This window comes from Hemibagrus wyckioides, linkage group LG25, assembly GCF_019097595.1.
Source record: "Hemibagrus wyckioides isolate EC202008001 linkage group LG25, SWU_Hwy_1.0, whole genome shotgun sequence".
NCBI classification, from domain to species: Eukaryota; Metazoa; Chordata; class Actinopteri; order Siluriformes; family Bagridae; genus Hemibagrus; species Hemibagrus wyckioides.
In genome coordinates this window covers 8,988,100-9,004,816 of record NC_080734.1, presented here as the reverse complement: position 1 = coordinate 9,004,816, position 16,717 = coordinate 8,988,100, and the positions used below count along the sequence as shown (strand labels likewise).

Here is a 16,717-nt window from a genome sequence, read left to right as displayed (position 1 = left end):
AAATCAGGGAAAATGGATGTGTCTCATATTTCATGCAGGATGCAGTGTCTAGGGGGTTTCACTTTCGCAGACAGAAAAGAACTAAAAGGCCTCTGAAATATCACAACCATCAGCAGAATTTTGGTACACACACAGAGAGAGAGAGAGAGAGAGAGAGAGAGCTGAGAAGTGCTGTGTGAAACCAGGGCGGAAGAGAAACTGATGCTGATTAGAGATTTTTGAACCTGTGAAGAAACACATTCAAAGTCACTACTGGGGCCAATTTATTATAAATAACTTCTGTTCGAATGAAAGGTGTGACAGGATTCCAGCACGATGACATGATGTGACTGGTGTATCAGAAATATACTGTTATAGAAAGCCTGTAGCTGTCGCAGGGAACGTGTAACATGCTGTTAAACATGTTTAAAACACTGAAGACAGCTAGATAAAAATATAACAATGAGAATAAACGATATCTATAGATTGCCAAAGGCTGTGAATATGATGGGCAAAAAAATCCGTTTATATTCTATAATAGAGTAACTCAACAGAATAACAATAGAAATCACACCAAGTTGAAAAGCAATTAAAAGACAAGTTTTAATCATATGAGCTTCAGCTAAATTAACAGATCTTGTAGTTTGTGAATTCTTGTTAATATTTGGTGCCAGTATTTCCAGCATTCACATTCTTATTCATTTATATATATATATATATAGTGCTTCTGAATCACAAGGATCCAAAAATGGCTTATTCTCTCCCTCGCCATTCTAATATTACTAGTATCATTCCTGCCTCTACCCCAACCCATGTCCAATTATTTTCTCTTATCAGCTCTGAGTGAAATCAGAAAGAAAGGAGAAATAAATTAAACAATATTCTTCCAGTGTTTTTTTTATTATTTTTTTTAAACTCGGTAGATATGTTATGCAAGTCCTTACTTTTGGGGGACATTTTAAAGCAATCTCAATCGCATGTCTTATTATTATTATTATGAAACTGAAGAGGGAAGACAATAAGCAGTTGACGGAAGACCTGGTAAGAAATGAATAAGAATATTAATTAGGGAGTAAATCTCAGGTAATTAAAAAAAAAACGACAACACCATTATCTCATAAAATACTCATTTTTATCATTTGTCTGCTATCCCGTGAGTGCAAGACAGGAATACGGCCTGGATCATGTCCATGCCACTGCATCATGACACACATTTGCACCTAGAGTCAATTTTGAGTGTCGTGTTTCTGAGCGGTGGAAGGAAACTGGAAATCCTCATGCAAACATAAGATCACGTGAAACTGACACAGACAGCAACCTGAGACCACCAGAGACCTTGTAAATGTGAAGCAGCAATTGTGTGCTATGTTACACCGGTGTATATTTCACTCAGTCTGCCCCAGGGAATATTGAAGAAGATCAATATATGACTGCTTTGGAGAATTTAAATCGCTTTTTCTACTCCATCCATCCATCCATCCATCTATCTATCTATCCACCCATCCATCTATTTATTTTATTTGTGTAGCACACAGTTTCGCAGAAATATAAAAAATAAAAATATGAATTACAATTACAATATGAAATTTTATATTTATCTCTAATGAGCAAGCCTGAGGTGACAGTGGCAAGGACAAAATTCCCTGAGATGGTGAAAGGAGCAAACCTCGAGAGGAACCAGACTCAAAAGGGAACTTCATCCTCATCTGGGTGACACCAGATAAACCGGCTAAAAACTTACCTCTTCTCTGAATGCTTAACTAAACCTTAACTAGTCCCCACTCCAAAATGAAATAAAATAAAATAAAATAAAAATGAAATTAAAACTATAATAATAAATACATTTAATAAAAACAAGCTACAAACCTCACAAACAAACACACACAGCAAACCCCATAAAAACACACACACACAAAAAAAAACCTCCTAGTCTGTGCACTTTGCCCTGGTATTCTGCAGTAGCACTACTTTATTCTATATTACTTTCTGTTTGATCTATTGCTTTGCTTGTATTTCCCCATTTGTAACTTTTGATAAAAGTGCATAACTATATGTATGTATGTGTACACACACACACACACACACATACACACACACACAGAGCAAGAATCACTTTTCATATAAGGGCAGATCTTTTTCATTTTATATATATTAAAAAAATATCTGGCTAATATGAAAAGTGACGCTTGTTCTATTTCTAGCTTGTTCAGTGTTTCCAGCTGTTCTTCTGGAACAGGAAGCTTCTAATTAGGACAACTGGACACAGCATTGGTAGACTGCTAGTGTAAAATTGCCACTCACACTCCTTATTCCTTCTGTCTCTCACTCACTTACTCTCTCTCTCTCGCTCGCTCTCTCTCTCTCTCTCTCTCTCTCTCTCTCTCTCTCGGAGTGTGTGTTTCATTCTGTCGCATTAGACTGACCTCACATTCCTGGAGGGTCAAGGTGAGAGTGTTTAACCAGCAGGAGGGAGCAGGTGTAGGAAGAATCACACACACACACACACACACTTATGTGACACAGTAAAGCCTGACATCACACTCTACAGAACAAAAACACAATATTATCTAGGTAGGAACTGTAATGCGTTTATATACCAGTTTTTATGGTATCAGGTGCTTCTGGGGAAAAAGTTCATCTGTTATATTTTTACACACTAGAAAAGTTTTCAAACAGGAAAGCTTTCTGTTCTAGGAGGTTGTGTAAATCCTATCTAAAACAGACAAGCATCATCTTTCTCAGTGTGCAAAGCACTGCAAAACCGTATATACTGTATACACACACTCCAGTTTCTATCATAATGGGCTTGACCATGTGTTAACATTAATATTAATAATTATCTATTGTCTATTACCATTTTGAACTCAGTCAAAATACACTTGAAGATTTTGATGTTGCAGTACGGACCATATTGGGTGTGACACCAGTTCAGTTTTCCTGTGTACATGCCCTGTCAGGTGCATTAAGGCTAATAAATCCAGCGTGTGCAACTATATCAGCATTCTGTTAAGAGTACAGGACAGTAGATTTTATTTCATATTAATAACTCAACATATTTCCCATTTACTGTGACAGAAAACAAAGCTGCATCTTTCGAGCGAGAAAAAACAGAAGAATTATTAATAATATTAGACGGGGAAGTGGGCGGAGCTTTCTGTCAGTCAATATTGGAGCTTTCAAAACTGACGCTTCTGTCAATCATTTCAGATTCATAAATCAAATGGCTCATTTGTTTTTTTTTTTGTGTATTCTGAACAAATAATCAGTTTCTTCTTAGAATTTCTTGAAATTATGATTTCTTATTCATGTGTATGTAATAAAGAAAGAAAGAAAGAAAGAAAGACAGACAGGAAGAAAGAAAGAAAGAAAGAAAGAAAGAAAGAAAGAAAGAAAGAAAGAAAGAAAGAAAGAAAGAAAGAAAGAAAAACTTATACACAAAAAAATAAAAAAATAAATTAAAAATAATAATAATAATAAATAAATCCAGGATAAATAAAAAAAGCCAGGATTTCATTTCAACTTATACACAAATACAGTAAATAAATAAATAAATAAATAAATAAATAAATAAATAAATAAATAAACAAATAAATAAATATATTTTTAAAAAATTCTATCTTCTCACCTATCTTTTTTTTTTTAATATAGTTAATTATGTATATACAAAGATGAGGAAAGCCAGGATCTCATTTCACTGCATACACATAACTGTCTATGTGACAAAAAACTTTAAGGGGCAATTACAATAAACCGAAAAGTAAGCTTTCCATCTCTGAAGAATAATCCAGTTAGTGTAGTGTATTACAACAATAAATTCAAATGGAAAAAATTCAGCATGGTACAGAACGATTTCAAAGACTGACCATTTCTGTCAGCGGTCTTTCAAATATTGAATGTGTTCTGCACATGTGTCATGACCATTAAGTTGCGTTGAGACTATTTGTCAAATTAGCAGAGCTTTTGAACGGAATTAGACTTTAATTCCTTGCTCACTTCATGACACTTTCATCAAAAAGCAACACACACTTGTAAACCTGCGTAGTTTCTATGAAGCTGCTGGTAATCACCACTAATGCGGTATTGTGTGGATTTTAATTAACACGCTGCTGCTGCTACTGCAGGGAGGCAAACTTGACCTTATTCTCCTCTGACATTACTAGACCACAAGCATTTTGAGTGTGTGTGTGTGTGTGTGTGTTCCCTGTCTCTCCGCTGTAATGAGCTGCAGTGACAGGTGACCTTTCTCTGTAGTGAGGCTGCAGGCGCAGTGTGATTCACACAGGCCGCCTCTTCAGATTTTATAGCAATACTACTGCAACATTTATTTTCACATCCTCGATAAATCTCTCCTTTTTATGTTCATTATGGAATCTGAGCTGAGCATGCAAAAAGATGATGCTGAGCTCGGTAATATTCCACTTCGAGGAAAAGTTTTAAACGGGTCTGAAAGAGGAGACAAATTGACAAGAAATCTGAAATCGTTCCTCATGAGACGCAAAAGAAGCCGTGGTTTGAAGATAACACCATGATGCCAGTACAGGTACTTATACTTGGTCCTGGAGTAACCCCTGTCCTGTGCATTTGAGTGATTTAACTCTCCTGTATATACTGTATATACATATATATATATATATATATGATTGAACAACTCCGGTGTAGTAGGAGCAGGAAAACACTTCAATAAATAGACAGAATAAAATGTACATGTATAGTGTACCCTCTGACCCATATTTATATACAATTATATAAACTTATATATAGTTACCATTATGGCTAGAATATCAGCCATATAAAAAAAGAGTCTAATAAATACTTTAGTGATCATAGCTACACACAGCATAGACACACACACACACACAAAACCAACCAACCATCCAACTAACCAACCAACCAATATCATGATGGAAACTTCGTACAGTTTTAAAATCTGTGGTGTAAAACAGTGCAAACAAAAAGGTTAGCTTTCAATGAACACATTATAAGGAGGCTACAAGGAGGCGTGTTTAGGTGTGTTACTGTGATGGCCAATCAAATCAGCTTCTCTTATGCCCTTTTAAAAACCGAGTCTATGTAGTGAACCACAACGATGTTTTCAATTCCATAAAAGCTACTTTGGCTGACAAAAGTCCAAAATCCACAATCACTGAAAAACATACATGGGAGTAAATAGAGATGCAGATATCAGGCCTATTCATAGACTAAAAGGCACTAAATAGAAAACATGCGGAAATTTGGTGAGGAATATGGACAGCATAACACGTCTCACACTTACCCGCTATATTGAGCAGCCTAGACCTGCAGCTAGAACAGCTTATAAAATACATTCCATAGCTTGTTTGTCCATACTTAGCATAAAGACATAAAAAGAGGTCATAAGAGACCCCTTGATGATACCAGAGTGGAGGAGGCTCCTCTGCTGTGTGACCTTGATCTGTTTGGATCAATTCAGGAATGGAATCAGTTCATATGCTGGTGATGACGATGATGATGATGATGATGATGATGATGATGATAAGTCCATATAAATGCTACAAACATTCAACCAGTCGTTTTGGAGATATCGTGCTAAAGAAAGACCCAGATGGATGTATGAACAGACAGAAGAACAGAATTGAGATAAAAGTAGTTTTTAATTGAGTTTTAATTAATAGTTTTTAATAGTTAATAGAATTAAGTGTTAAGTGTTTAAACCGGTATCCTAAGGTACCAAAACAGCTGATTGGTAGGTATATAAACTTGTTGCTTAATAATGTTACTTTTGAAAAAGCGTTTTAGATGACTTTCTAACAAACCTTACAGCTATTCATCAAACAGTATGTTTTTGAATGAATATCTATTAGCAGTTTTCTTTCCTTTATTTGTTGTAGCTGGTGTTTAAACTCTGTCTAAAGGTTTATACATGACTAAAGGACATAATCATGTTTGGCCTGACTAGCTTTTAGTAGCTATAACTGAGTCGTTGTACTTATTTCACGCTGGCATTAAAATATATTAAGGAGCATTTATTTAGTATTAGGATGAGGTAGGCAGTTTATGTCAATTGATGCATTCAGAAATCACACAAAACCGTGCTGTAAGAAATGATACAGGGCTTGTAAGTGTACCCTTAATGTCAGGACAACATTATTAAGCAAGATATATAGGAGTCTGTATCAAATGACAAAACATAACAAACAAAAAATAATAATTTTCTAGGTATATGTTTTAGATTTTCATTCTCAGTGAATTAAAACTTTAAGCATTTTTAAAGTACTTAATAATGATCCAGTGTTTGAATGGGCAACGGGATCTACAGCGTTCACTCTTATATAATGCCAATTATATAAACTAAACTAAAGCTGTGCATTAGAATGTAAAGGCTAAGAGTAATTTCACAGTGCATTAACACCGTAACTAGACTGCTAAAGGTTTGCAGATTATCTAGGCCCGTTATATGAAATGCAGGACCTCAGCAGAGTGGAAAACAGTATTCAAGTCCAGCTGCACTACTGACACACAGCTGGCAGAAAACACCGAGCTAAAACACAAACCTAGCAGAATGTGTGTGTGATGTTTTGCTGAGCAGGTGGGAGTCAGGAAAGATGGTGAGGTTCTCTTGAGACCAGAGACCTTAGGGATTAAGGAGATGCTGGTGGGATTTTTCTCCAGATCCACCTCCAGTCTAAACACAAAGTGCTTTTACACTGTATCACTGTAATAATAATAATAATAACAACAACAACAACAATAATAATAATAATAATAATGCAGAATTATGTTTGTCATCATGCTGTTCCTGCTGTTACTTATTGAATATTCACTGTTCTGTACTCTTTGTACTGAATTTTAAAAAAAAAAGTCTATCTCTATTATATCCCTTTTATTTACACTTGCAGGAATAGCTCTATTTTATTAAAAATTGGGGTGCATTTTATTATTTTATCTTTATTATAATTTAATATATTTTTATAATTGAATATTTAATTTTTTTAAATGTTTTATTTGTATTTATTTATATATAATAAATGCACTGATATTTTGTTTAAGTGTCACAGTAGGTAAGCTAAAATAGATGCAAATGCAGAGAGAGATTATTATTACAAACACAAACAAACAATGACAAATCGTAAGGCCAAAAAAAAAACAGGCAAAGGTCAGGCGATACGCAAACAGATTCAATTCAATGCGGACAAAACCAGAAAGGAAAAAAACTGAGAAACAATCAATGAACACAAGGTTTGGTAAAGTCAGGTACAGAACACTGAGCGTTTACTTTCTAACTGAGTAAATGTTTGAGTAATTAGTGACTGATGTGATTGGGGACAGGAGCTCTTGTGTTTGGGGAAGGTTGTAGGCTGAGGTGTATTCTGGGAAAAGGAGTTCTCTGAGGATGTGGGAGTTGACCTGACAAAGTTTACATTTTCTCTAAATAAAACTCCACACAATTAGGCCAAACCTAGAACAGCTTCCAGCCGACTATAAGTGCTCACTATGTACGATTCCGTTGCCCGTTTTCCAGTTTGTTTACTTCATGTGTAATCTTGCGTCATCTGCCAAGATCTTTTTCAAAAGATTTCTTGATGCTCTACAAGTGTGTGGAAAGTTATGAAGCCAAAACGAGGTGACGTGAATAAGCAGCATGGCTAAAGCTGCAATTTGTAACACTGCATATTAAACACTCGTTTGCACTTTTAGATATTTTTTATAAATATCCCCGACGTCTTAATGTTTTGTTTTCAAAAGATTATATTTCAGAGAATATATTTCAGCCGGAGCTTTTGATATGAATATTTTGTGAATACATTACACCACCGAGTTTTCTGGTGTTAAACAGAGTGCTGGAGAAAAAAAGAGCAGATGAAAGAATCGGACTCCAGGGGCCGAGATGGGGATTGAGACGTTTAGAGAGCGTGATGCGAGAACAGCATAGGTGTGCGAGTGTGTGTGCAGTTGGTGAAATATGATTTCGGCACTCAACAGAATGAGAAAACTCAATCTGTCTGAGGGGCTAAAATGTAATTTCCCCATAAACACTGTTTCCTCCGCTGGGAAAGGTGTAATGGGAAAAACGCCCTCGGTAGGCCTTAAACTTTATTTCAACTTCCTTCAGACACCTGAAGTGTAAAATAACAGACTGCACTCACTCAGAAGGGAAACATGACCTGGACCTTGTTCCAATAGCACTTTTAATATGCCTTCGTGACTTCCTCTAGGTGATTCTGCTTGACGGGCGAACACTAAGGGATTTAAATACGGAGTATTTAATGCACAAAAGTGCTTACTTCAGTAAACTGGTTAAACAATAAGACATGGCTGAATTGCATTCCTCTTTACTTGCATGTTTTATCTGATAAAAGTCTTGGGCAAATGAATAAATGTAAAAGTTTTTATAGTGCTACAGGCTATGAGAGCATTCCTCATAACTTATCTGATACCACTAAACTGGAATCAACTCGTCCTGAATGCCATCAACAGCTGAAAATAAAACAATGTTCACATCCTTACTTGCACAGTTTAATGCATATTCAAGCAAACTGTAACAACAAATCAAACCAAATGGTAGTCTGTGAAGTTTGATTACATGTTATTGTATACACTCACATTGTATATATTTTTTAACATCTTAATTTATCTCGAAATGGTGTTTTATTTTGTTGTCTAATTCTGATTCAAATCCAATTTTCCATATCTATGAACTCCGCTGCTGAGTACTATAAAGTTCCACTGCTGCATGCACTCAAAACATATATTTCATGAAAGGAATATAAAACCTTTATGGAGGTATTCTGCAACAAAAGTAATTGTATGTGAATGTAATTAAAAATTATATATTCATATTCATCTGCCATCACAGATTTTCCCTTGAAGGGTCACTAATGTCCATCCATCCATCCATCCATCCTTCCAGGGTAGAAGACAATATGTTTCTGTGTAGAGCTCCAAATATCAAACATGTATTCAGATTTAAACCCAAAGAAGGTTTGGACTAAACCTGAAAGTTTTTTTGAAATTAAATATGAACCCTAACACTATTCCAACAAAAACACTGAATGCACACATAAGTGACAGCACTGAAAGTATATGATGTCCCAGAAGTGCTCTTTCATATTTAGAACACTTTATCAGTTTATCCCAAATATCCATCCATTTTCTGTACCGCTTATCCTTCACAGGATCACAGAGAACCTGGCAAGTCTATTCCAGAAAGCTCGGGGTACAAGGCAGGGGACACCCTAGAAAAAATGCAAACCCATCACAGGGCACAATCACACATAGACCTTAAGTTTTCAGATATGCATATACTGTGGACAACTTAGAGAAGCCAGTCCACCTATAACACATGTCTTTGGACTGCGGAGGAAACCAGAGCACCTGGAGCACAGAGAGAGCATGGAAACTCCACGTACACAGGGCGGAGACAGGAAACCCTAACACTGGCGGTCTGAGGCAAGCGAGCCACCATGTCTCCTTCTTCTTCCAAATAATGTATTAATGTTAAATTGCTCCCTGTTGTCTTTCTAAATCAGAAAAGTAAATCTTTACACTTTTTACTATTTCATTTGTGATTCCTTGTTCACACATTCAGCCCATTTTTTTTCCAGCTATCAAACCCCCTGAAATCAATACGATAAAAATACGTCAAATATTTCAGTGGAAATCTTCATGTTTTATTCAGGTTTTCATACTTTAACAGGGATTTGAAAATGCAGAATGAAAGTAAGGACATACAGTAAAGTGGCACTTAAATCTTCAGCATGAATGATGAAAAGAGCTAAAGTTGTAACATATTTTGGTGAGATGTTTAATATCACATACAAATAAATCAAGGTCTTCAAAGAGCATTTTTTTTTTTTATTAAAAAAAATAACCTCCCTGTAGAAGGAAACAGTGGCTTCCTTGTGTACAGGAACCAGAATCACAACCATTTTCGAAAATTGGATTTACAGATTTATAAGATTCAAATCAGATTTGAATAACGTATGATTTCAGCGTTGCGTCAGGAGTGTAACTCCGCTGCTTTACCCCAAGGGCCCTAAACAACTCTCAGCATCGTGGCTAAATTGGATTCCTCCTTACTTGCAAGATGTACTTGATAAAAGTGTTTGGCAAATGAATAAATGTAAAAGGTTTTTGTTTTTCAAGGCAGCTTTTATAGCGCCACTGGCTATGAGAGCAGTCCTCATAACTTATACGATACCATTGAACTGGAATCAACTCGTCCTGAATGCCATCAACAGCTGAAAATAAACACGCAAATGTGCTGGAAGCTACAACATCCATAATCATATCCTGCGTACATGTGCGCTTGATCGAAAGCATGCTTTAATGGCGTAGACGCTCTTCCCGCAGGCGGACTCCCGCTGAGTGAAGGACATCCACGTGATTGATGAGACCTATTTATATCGAGCATCAGGCAACGTCTGACAGGACCCCCTTAAACCCCCCCCACCCCCACCCCACACACACACATACTCACACTGATTCCTCTTGCATTGGCTGAAGCAGCAGTTCTGCATCATCTTTTCAGTGTCAGGCTCTAGGCTAGCCATGGATTGATGAAGCTGTAGTGCAAGGTGGAGGAGTGTGTTTGAAACTCAGCTGACATCCGTTACTCAACTCACGCCCCTCCCCAAGCTTCCTTAGATTTATAACCGACCTGACATGTAATGAACGAGAGGACACTTTCATTCCAAACTCTTAATGACAGCCATTAATGTTATTATTCTCTCGTATCACATTTAATCAAAGGAGGATGAAGAATCCACACAGTCATTCTTGTCAGATGAAGTAAATTAAATGATTGTAGTCTCGGGTGCACAGGCTCACAGTGTATGCACATATGTCACCTGTGGCAGGAAGGGCCATTGTTACAGAATTACTGTTCTGCAGTACAACAGTTAAGCTAAACAAAAAAGCAATGGTGACATGTGTCTCTGAGCAAGCACATATTTGCCTTTGCCCCACGCTAGCAGCTGAATATTTAGACTAATATTGGTGTGATCTGATACAAAATGTAGTTGGGCAAGATTGAAGGGAAACAGTAGCAAATATCTGATTTTTAAGCTTTAAGAAGGCAACAAATATGTCCTTTTCAATGGCCAACATGATGTCCTGTAGACACTTATTCATTAAAATGGCTAATCAAATGATTGAAGCATTTTTTAAATCCCATTCATACGTCTGTGTTATCCTGCTCGTGGTTTGTTGAATCAGGAATGGTCTATTGGAGGGCATCATGCAAACACTCATTAACAACTTAGGAGCCATTTAAAGTCACCAATGGAGGAGCAAAAGTCTTGTCTGTCATGCATCCTTTCAGAACCCATTCATGTGACTAGTGTAAATCTTGTCTCTGACTGGTTACGTAGCCTTAATTTGTCACATATACATTACTGCACAGTGAAATTCTTTCTTCGCACATCCCATCCTTGGAGGTTGGGGTAAGAGCACAGGGTCAGCCATGATGCAGCACCCCTGGAGCAGGGTGGGTTGGGGGCCTTGCTCAAGGACCCAACGGTGGCTGCTTGGCGGTGCTGGGGCTTGAACACTGATCTTCTGGTCAACGACCCAGAGCCTTAACCACTTGAGCTACCACCACCCAAATGAGAAAGGGGAGAGCGCGAACGCAGTACCCCACAATCAGAAATTATGCAGTCGAGATTCCTGATTTGGGGAATTCGCAAAGGTCAGCGCAGTCTGAGTGCAACGGCTGAGCCTCACTTTGGGCAAACCACCTCCTTGATCATGGTATTGCCCCTGCCAGGTTGGTTATGCCATCAACAATTCAGCCGAGAAATAAATCAACAATAATTCCAGCAAACAGAAATTCATGAATTCAAATAGAAATATTAAAATCCTGGGGCAGCCCGGTGGTGCAGTGGGTAGTGTTGCAACTCTAGGGTCCCAAATTCAATCCTAATGTTCTCCTCAGGCCAGCATGGGTTTTTGCCTTTTTTGTTTGTTTTTTATCTCCCAAAAACATGCCAGTGGGTAGACTGGCGATTTCAAATGGCTCCTAAGTTGCTAATGATTGTTTGCATGGTGCCCTGCAATAGCCTTGTTTGGACAGCCAGAGTGCATTCTTGCCTCATGCCTGTTGTTCCCAGGATTCAACAAAACCATGAGCAGGACAAAACAGACGTATGAATGGGATTTTAAAAAATGCTTCAATCATTTGATTAGCCATTTTAATGGATGGCACGACTCAAGTGTCTACAGGACATCATGTTGGCCATTGAAAAGGACACATTTGTTGCCTTCTTAAGGCTTAAAAAGCAGACATTTGCTACTGTTTCCCTTAAATCTTGCCCAACCACATTTTATCTGCTTTTTGCTGAGCGACTAAATCCATTTTTACGTTCTGTTTTCTACCTGAGGCTCCTGTAGCTACCTGGCCGTTTTTTTTTTTTTTAAAGCAAGGTTGCATTGTGTAGACTCAGTGCTAAGCCTTTATCAGCCACAGACCACAAGTGCTTATTGGATTATTGACTAGACCCTCCTGCTATTAGGAACTCTGAAAATAGCGACAGGACTTTCTGTATTCTGCATTCTGTAACTTTGGCAAAACCCTTAAAACCCTAAGGAATCTAAAACTGTACTGGCTTTTTAATGAGGTTAATGTTTGCCTTGCTGGCCACATCATACAGTACCGTGTGTGAATAATTAATGACTTCACATTAAATGTATAAATGTAAAAAGGCAGAGTGCTTCACCTTTGTCAATCACAACACAATTTCCCCAAACAGCTTTTATCGAAACTCTGCATTCCTGCTGAAATGGTCTCTGGTGAGAGAGCACATCCGGTTATGACAGCTCTATAATTAAAGATGTTGGCAGATGGAGAGTCGAACGATCTTGGTGCTCAATGCTTTTCTTTGTTGTGTTCAATTCGGCTCGAGTGCTGGAGCAGGCTGGGAGTCTCCATAGATCCAATCAGGTATGCTGATTTATATATTAGGGCACTTTTTAGTCTTACCTTAAATAGTATTATGTTTTCTTTTTCTATTCAAACTTTACTGGATGTTCACTAGATCACTAACAAATAATCTTGGAGTCATACAAAGTATTAGTTTTCTCTACAGATTGTCTTAATTCTGATCACTGGTTACATCATCCTTTCGTTTGTTTTTTATTTTCCATTTTATTCTCCTTAGGGTTGTGGTGGATGTGGGCACACACACACACACACACACACACACATTAATACACTCATCTGCAACTATGGGAAATTTAGCACAGACAATCCACCTACATGCATGTTTTTGGGAGGTGCAAGGAAACTGAAGAACCCAGAGGACATCCAAATCTCCACATAGCGGAGCAGCATCTCTACCTACTGCACCATAGTGCCATCTCTGACCACATGATACAAAGCAATATATGAGACTTTTATTTTGTGAACATGAAGAAGCAGCTGTTTTTGTCAACATGGCAAATCCGATTCAAATAAGCATTTCAGTCCAATATCTGCCTAAAAGTAACTAGTAGTTACTATATCTAATACTAAACTTAGTATTTGTTGCATAATATTTTAGAAATCAAGGACTTTATTGAAATCTTGGCAGATTTTGTATTGAAAAAGCTGCTTGTTTACTCTGTCCTAATTCCAAATTAACATGTCCATGGTAAAGCATGTATCTCTGAGGTTACACGAGTATTCACTTGCAGCAGATTTGGCAATCTAGGTTGTTAGAAATGAAGACTATATACAGTATTCATATAGTGTTAAGTACATACTGAGGCATTGCAGCATTAAAACCCAGTGTCTACACAGGAAATCAAATGTCATTCATTCATTCATTCATATAGCCCTTCATTCATTCATTCATTCTTTCTTTCTTTCTTTCTTTCTTTCTTTCTTTCTTTCTTTCTTTCTATCTTTCTTTCATTAATTCATTCATTCATTCATTCATATATTCATTCAAAATAACCACTATACCCTAGGGTCATGGTGGATCCGGATCCAATCCTGAAAGCATTAACTATGGTTGGGAATTCACCCTGGATTGGATGCCAGTCCACTTACAGCTTCAAAACACATTTCTAAACATCAACTGGTTTGTAAACTGTATCACCTTGCCTTCTGGCTAATGTCAGATCTTGTAGTGACACTATTGGATCAGTCCTAGTCTATCCTGAAGTCGACTCAGTTACCAATGAAATAAAACTTTACTTGGGCTGTTAAGCAACAGAACAGCATTTAAAATCACAAGGGACTTTAAAACAAGGGAAGAAAAGTTCAGAATATGCATAAATAAGTAATATTGGAACACAGATGAGAGCAGGGACCATTGAGGATTACAATAAACTTGGGCATGGTGTGGATCTGTACGTGTGTGTTTGTGTGTTAGTGGTAGTGGGAGACCTCTGCCTGCTCCCACAGATGTTGTTTGTCTCGGTCTCCCACTCTTGTGCACTCTCATGACGAGTGCAGCATATGCCAATAAAGAGGACAGGTGTTTCTCTGTGTGTGTGTGTGTAAATGAAATGTCTGAATAATCCTGTCCACCTTCCATGACTCACGCATCCTCTCATCTCTCACTCACTTTCATTATACGCCAACCATTACACACAGCCAGAGTCGCACCAGCTGTTTTTATTTCCCTACTTAAATTGAAACTAGTGGTGGAACCGAGATATAATTGGAATGCTATGATAAGCATATAATCCAATATTACTGCTTTTCTATTCATCTCAGTATCTGTTTCCAATTTTCAAATAGGTCAAAAAAAAAGCTATATAACAGAACAGTGCAGTGTGAGGGTTCAGTTATTCTGTAAAGGGAAAATACTCTAATAATAATTCGTGGATTTCTTACTTCATACATTCACACTAGCATATGACTTGTGTCTTAACAAAGAAAGCTAACTGTACTAGCAACATACGCTCACCCGAGGCACCAACAATCTTCCTTCCAAGCTTTATTTTTCTTTGTAATGTCTCTATACAGATTTAATGAAAGGCTGTATATCTGTTTCTATATCTTGCACGTCAAACAGAATATGGGAACGGATTACAGGTAGGAACTAAGGAAATATCAGACCACACATGGTACAGGATTGACCCAAGGAATCATTTGAGCCAATCATTTTTGTGGGATTTGTTTTTCCACAGAGTTGTTCATAATATGCATAGAAAATCCTGAAATCACTGCTCTTTTTTGCACACTTATATAGCAAATAAACGCTTGCCTATAGCAGGAGAGAGAGAGAGAATTCCACTCGTCTCCCCAGTCTTCCTCCACCCCCTCACATCCAAGGGTTGTACACAGAGCAATATAAAAATACCACCTCAGAATTACCAAGCATGTATGCAAATATACACTACTGTAAACTACATTCAAAATCAATTTTATTCCTCACAGCAGCGTTTTTTAACAGATGAATGAACAGCAACACGATTATGATGATTTGGGCTTCATGCTTTGAGTTGCCTTCTCGTTGCAACACACACCCACGTTTCGTGTTTAACTTTTTGGTGATTCAGATTTTCTTTTTCCGTCTTAAAAAATTCACAAAAGCTCGCGTGACCATGGCATGTTAAAAGCTGATGAAATCCTGATGAAAATCTATTACAAAACCATCCATTTTTCCTTTTATCTGGAAAGTATTCCTTATGATGACATTATGCCAGGGTTTAACAACATAAATACTTCAGCTACTTTGTAATATATATATATATATATATACATACTATATGCTGGTTATATTTTATCATGGCTGACTAAAGGTGCATATGACTAAATAGTAAGTCAAAATAATAAACCATGCCACGTATAGAGCTGCCACTATTTAGTCAGAATACTCAGTGTAGTTGTCTGTGGTTTGGGATCTAGCTCATGTCATTTAAAAAAGTGCCTACAGCAGAAAAAGATGAATGTTTTTGTTTTTACAGTATTATCTGTAACGGTAAGCCGTTATGGAGATGCATCTGGAAGTCTACACTGGTGTAAAATTATAAATTAATTGTGACTATAATATTTAATTAGCCAGATGGTAATTTATGTACTTTAAGCAGCTATTAGATAAGCTGTAATAATACACTATGCAACAACTGAATAGCTAGTTTATGTTAGAAAACCAAGGTTAAACCGGAATCATTGCATTTTGCTCTTGAATGTAATTCTCTAATAATTTCTAACGAGTCATAAATTGTTGATACCAATCCATAGCTGCTAACGTACATTTTGCTAAAATCTATTAATTCCGAACTGAATTGTTAGGTATTTTAATTTATTGGTCCCAGTGCACAACATAATTCTACAGCTGAACAAAACTTCTGTGTGGCTTCAAAAACATTTGAAAAATAAGTCTTCAAGGCTGAATATTAAATCAAAGACCTGTCCACCTGTCCCACTGGTATCTGCATCCAGACCCTTCTGCTAATCCTAGTTCACTTGTTCTTCACGGTGAGTATTAATGGACTTATGGAAACAAAGCACCGTTGCACAGACTGGGTAAATTACACACAAACCAAGTGACAGCCACTTTGCTTTTCCTGCTGTAATGAATGGTAAAGTCTGGACTGTCAGGCCGCACTGATGTGTGTGTGATAAGGATGGTTTATGGGAGCTGTGGGAAATGCTTTGTTTGCATGTGGTGGAGTGATATGCACAGCCATGTCATGTTTTATTCATGTTTGGAGAAGCAATGGAAACGTAATAACAGTCTGTGAGTAAACATCGAACCGTCTCACGACCGCAGAATCATAAAGAACTGTCATAAGGGAATCAGGATCAAATTTATGAGGTAGAGGTGAT

General features: G+C 37.3%; 1 protein-coding gene and 1 non-coding gene across 2 annotated transcripts in view; both read right to left on the bottom strand.

The window, feature by feature from the left end:
• The window catches only part of fut8b (fucosyltransferase 8b (alpha (1,6) fucosyltransferase)), a 118,861-nt gene that overhangs the window by 61,242 nt on the left and 40,902 nt on the right, over nt 1-16,717 (bottom strand). The gene's annotated exons all lie outside the window — the stretch shown is intronic.
• LOC131346335 (U1 spliceosomal RNA) lies at nt 11,568-11,730 on the bottom strand. The gene has a single exon (XR_009203602.1). It is a non-coding gene; the product is annotated as a U1 spliceosomal RNA (small nuclear RNA).